Below are 6,000 nucleotides of genomic sequence, written 5' to 3' on the forward strand. Positions count from 1 at the left end.
ATCACAAAATGCATTTTGAATGTCTTATATCCTACCCTTGATAAATACCTACTAGAATATGGAAAACTAAAGCTAAAACTGAAACGAAACTGAAACGAAATAAACTAGTCATTATCAGAAAATAAAAACAAAATCAAAACTGTAAATGAAACCATAAAACTAACTGAAACTAAACTGAAAACCAAACCAAAATAAAAAACTAAACAGACATAAAAACTAAAGAAAAATTCAGAACTATAATTACTCAGGCTCCCTCACACTGCGATCACAACTTTTATGCTTAAAAACATTTTTTTCATTATGCTTTGATTATCATACCCTTTGTTTTCACCACTGCCTGGTTGTATGGTTTGTAAAAATTATTTTTCATTGACTTTTTGATACTATTTTTTGAATTTGCTATGTGATTGTGATTGTGATTTTGTTTGTGTCTTATCACATTGTAGTAAAGTTCCTGTTGTTGGAATGTTTGTGTTCATGTCATTCTGTCATGTGTTTTTCATTTTGGGGAAATCAGATTATCTGCTTTGTGTTTCAACATCTGTGTTACCATGGTGCTCTGTTGATATCTGCTATTTAGTATGAATCATTGGTTAATAATTGTATCCATATTCCTATCTGTGTTTTCCATGAATGTTTGGAGAAACCTTTTAGAGACTTATATTACACATTATACTGACAGGTGGAACATATAGACAGTTTTGTCAGATGAGTGTACAGTCCATTATTAGCATTGTAACACTGATTCTCCACTGAAGAGGCAGTGAGACTTCTTCACCTATACACCTACAACCTGTGACACGTAACCCTGGCTGGAACCAGTTACACACAACACAAGCTGGAACCTGGAACATACAATACAAGCAGGAACCAGTTACACACAACACAGGCTAGAACCTGGAACACAGATAGGAACCAGTTACAAACAACACAGGTTGGCACCAGTTACACACAACACAGGCGGGAACCTGAGACACAAGCTTGAACCTGGAACATACAATACAAGCTGGAACCTCGAGCATACAATACAGGCTGGAACCTGGAACTTGCAATACAGGCTGGATCCAGTTACACACAGGCTGGAACCTGGAACATACAACACAGACTGGAACTTGGACCATGCAACAAAGACTGCAACGTGGACCATGCAACACAGACTGGAACCTGGACCAGCTACACCAGCTGGAACCCGGAAAATACAACACAAGCTGGAACATGGAACATGCAGTACAGACTGAGTTGCCAGGTGATAGTGCTGATGTAGCAGGCAGGGGGAGTGGTGGGGACTGGCCACCTTGCCCTCAGCCTGACCCCCTTGGCTGTAGGTGGGAGTGATGGCTCTAGCAGCTGGAGGCTCTATTACAGCTTCTACTAATTCCACCTATGAGAAGGCCAGCTGATCTGGGCACAGGGCACCATGCCTTAGGTCCAATGGGGAGGCAGCTACATGGTCCATTTAATGGGGGAACCAGATGAGGAGCTGGAGAAAGTCTTAGACTCTGGTGGCGCCAAATTACCTGCACCAGTCGTACATGCTACATTCACCCATCATGGATCCAGTCTGAGGAGGCAAGGGAACAGGGCCTCATTTCAACATGGGTCAGAGGTAGAGTTCAGTATTTACTGGTGGGACATGTGGGAAAGACTCTGCTGCACTCAGGGGTCCCCACATAGCACAGATCTGATGTTTGCAAAGCAGCACTGCAGAACATCTCAGGATGCTCTCTGAGTGAGGAGAAATATATTTATGGTTACTGTCTCTTTGGTCAGCATGCATCTACTAACAGCCAATGTCTGTAAATGGAGCCTTTAAATAATATCTTAAAATTATAGCTCCAAAAACAGACATACTTCATTCACACCTACAACTCCTTGACTCACTTTACTCCTGTGAACATAAAAAGGTCCCTCCACCCCAGCCCCATAGTGTGCTGGCAGCAGCTCTCCACCGCGCCTCTCAGACATTGGGCTCATCCCTATCCGTCCCATGTGTGCCCCAGGGTCTCTTGCCTCCTCCACACTGATGAGCTGTGAGAGATGTTGCAGCATCTGAGATATTGTCCTTCACTGAAGAGGCAGTAATTACTCATGATTTAAGTTGATATTATATAGTTGTACATTTTTCTCTTAGACTTCCTGGTGTACTAGCCTGAGAGATATGGTCGCATAAATGCAAGAATAGCCCACATTTTTTGTGGTAGTTACACAACATGATAAACCATCGCCGAACTGTGGTCACATGGTCTTGGCTATTGACCTGTGCTCAACAAGACCAAATTGCGAAAAATGCCAAAACCCAATGGGTCGTGATGAGCTGGAGCACAAATGCATGGCCTGTGTGGTGTAGGAAAGGAACACAAAGCAAACGATGAATAGCTGCCAGACATCACTCCTCTTTAAATGGATCCCTGCATGGTCTACCTCCCTCTCTGGTTCAGAGGGCATCAGAGGCTGTTCTCTGATAAATTACCAAACATCATTTGACATGCATGTGAACCTAGAGCTTGAAAGTTATTTCACCAATCAGGAAAAAAATCCAAAAATATTTCAAAATTAAATGTGGGGAAAGTGGTTAGTTGGACATACAGTACTTTAAATGAAATGACCCTTCCAAAGAAGACCATAAACACTTGATATGTCCAACTAAACACTTTTCCTGGATTTGATTTTCTAACCAAAGGACCTTGGGTCCCCTCTGCTACTAGGAGCTGTGCATGTGTCAGGAAAGGGACCAGCAGATAAATGTTTCCTTAAGGTGTGCGGTCACCCGGTTTGGTCAGGAAGTGAGCCCACTCTGCGCTCTTTGCCTGCCTCATGTGTGCTATAGCACCTGGTGATTCCAGTCATAGAGGAGCAGATATCAGACAGGAAGCAGCTCCACAGAGAGAGAACCTACCTCGTGTGGATTCCTCCACTGCTTCAAAACTTTGAGAAGTCTCTAACTTTCTATTAAGAGGGGCTGGAAACACGTGGGGAGATTAATTACATCATCCCATTATTTCAAAGGAGAGGAAAACTTGAATTGCGCTCTTTTGCCACATAATGTTAAAAGAATGGAAGTTGTCAGTGTCATAAGGTCCTAATTCAGCAAAGTTTATAATGGTAAATTCTAGTAATGATCTATGGCCACAATCAAAGTCTTAATCTCAGAAAAAGAAAAGAGAAAAAGAGACTGAAATTATCATATTTCTTTGAACACACTGACCTTGTTCCCATCTCATGAATCTCTTAGCAGAAAGTTCATACTTTTGAGGCATACTATTATGCTCTTATGAATATATATTATTCTCATGAGTATACATCTGCATCATATACAATATACATACACTATATACAAATACACAGTCTAAGCAATCAAAACAACAGAAATTATCTTGAAGAAGACTACTTTATTCCCTGTACTCAGCATGTAATATAACATTGTACGACAACATCAAAGCTGTATCTTCAGAAAGGATACGTGTGTATGTGTGTGTGTGTAATGAAAAAAGCAGCTTCCCTGTTAATGACTGAGCATTATTCCAGTATCATGTAATATATATTACAGAACATAACACAACCTTCTTAGCCCCTGACAGTTAATACTTCGGTCTTGTCCTGTCCTCAGCCCAACCATAGCTGACAATCCAGCCAAAAATCTTTCAGCAAATCCAACCGTTGCCAAAGGAGCAGAACTCTTCTGCCCCACGCCCACATTTCACTTCCAGGAGTCTGCTTCAAAGCACATCCCCCCAGAGAACCACCAGCTTCCTTGCTGTGTCCCTGAGAGGGACACTCTTCACTAATGCATGGGTTCATCTAACCTACCTAATGCTAACCATTGCAGTACAAGACTGTGGAACAGTGAGGTAACCAGAAGTCATTGCAGTACAAATCTACACAGGAGGCTAACTCTTCCCTTCTAACATTCTTTTAATTAAGAGAGATTACTATGCTTTTGGTATACTTGGAGTTGTATTAATGGAGAACGGAACAAAATCCCAAAGACCATATGCTATGGGGAAATATACAGAATGGGAGCATTATGTATATAGAACTACTAGATCTGAGACTATAAGACTCACCTTAGCTCCATGCTATTCAGCCCAGTACATGTACTGTAGAAGAAAACACTGTAGCAGGAAAAACAATCTGGACGGTCTTCACCAGATTGCAAAATCAGATTATATGATAAATACATGAATTTGAATTAAGAATTAAAACCCATGAACCTCTTCTACTCCCAGATCAACCCTGATGACTTCATCTGGCAAACTAAACACAGTGATTAAATCAACACCTAATCCCTTGATTTCCCATTTGCTTGACCTTTTCTTGTTTACCCCATAGCTAGCCAGCCAAAACAGAGTTATACATCAAGTTTCAGTTTAAAGTAAGCTAAGCAAGTTAAAATGTTTATAATTTTTGGATATAATGTACTTTTAAGTAAAGCAACAAAGAATACCCTGGAGATAACTGAGCATAAATATTTTTGGGAAAATCACACACAATGATATTGATAGGGTGATTGATCTGAGGATGGGGCATTAAATATTTTCAGTCAGATAGAGAAAAACAAACTTTGAGAAAAACAAATTAATGTGAAGTTTCATTAATCCATGATTACTGAACCACCCTGCGTCATTGGATTTGGAGTCTGGGCCATTATTGGAAAGGAAGATCCCCACATCCCTCCCAACGCTACCATTGGATGAACACCCCCACACACATAGCCTATTTCACATTTACATTTATTTATTTAGCAGACGCTTTTATCCAAAGCGACTTACAGAAGTGCATACAGCAAGTATAGCGACAGTACGGGGACAGGATGTGTGCAGTTCCACAATGAGACAGTTCTCAGCTGAGAGCAAGGTCTGTTTGAGGACACAGTACTATTAGATTTGTACAATTACAGCCTATAGGGCAACTAATACGATACACTTTCAAACGGCGGACTTCAACAACTTCAAACGGCGCAATGAGCGTCAGGGTAAAGGCGGCAACAAGAAACAATTTAAAAAGCACAATTTAGAAACCACAGCAATTTACGACAGCACTGATTGGGAGGGGGGGGGGGGGGGGCAATTGTGTGCTGGGTCAGTCCAGGTAGAGTCTGAAGAGGTGCGTCTTCAGGCCCCGTCTGAAGGAATGGGGTGAAGAAGCTGTCCTTAGCGAGACAGGGAGTTTGTTCCACCACTGGGGAGCGATGTAGGTGAAACGCCGATGTCTGGCAGAACGAGCACCTCCTGCCTTGACCATGCAAGGAGCGAGGCGTCCAGTTGCTGCTGAGCGCAGGGGTCGGGCTGGTGTGTAGGGTTGGATGAGTTCTTGGAGGTAGGCAGGGGCTGTTCTGTTGATATCAGGGGCTGTCCTGTTGATATCATAGGCCACACTGAGGATTCTCTGGTATTTACATCTGATGGATATATCCATTCCAAATATTTAATGTGTCTCTTTTCCACTGTCAGTGCCCTATCCCATTGTCTTCTAGAACCTTCTTTTTCCTGGAGTCATGAGGTAATTTTGCAGTTTTTTTTCCTAGACTTTGGCTCTGGGTATTTTGGTTTCAGATATTCAGACCAGCCTCAATGTAATTGGAAAGGTGCAGCATAACACATACATTTTATATGATTCATTAATCAGGTTCCCAAGTGGCTAAACCAGTTAAAATGCTTGTGAATGCTAGCTAGTCCCACACCTCATATCCAGGTCAGAGTGTGGGCTGGTTCATTTGCCCACGATGGAAGAACATGATTGGCTATATTCTGTTGGGACAGAGTGGGTTTCAGCGACCAGGGTATCGTTATCCTGCCTGCAAATTACTTGGATGATGTTAATGGTAATACACAAGTCAGCATTCACTGTCCTGTGTTGTGGAGCTTGTAGTGTGAAAAATATCTGGCTGCTTGCAAGTGGAGGATTGGAGTGCTCCTGCAGAGAGGGCGGCCTTATGTAGTATAATTTCTTATTCAAAAAGGGGGAAGTAGTACACAAAAGAAAATACAAACTGATTGATTG

The sequence above is a fragment of the Megalops cyprinoides genome, chromosome 18 (assembly GCF_013368585.1).
Source record: "Megalops cyprinoides isolate fMegCyp1 chromosome 18, fMegCyp1.pri, whole genome shotgun sequence".
Taxonomy (NCBI): Eukaryota; Metazoa; Chordata; class Actinopteri; order Elopiformes; family Megalopidae; genus Megalops; species Megalops cyprinoides.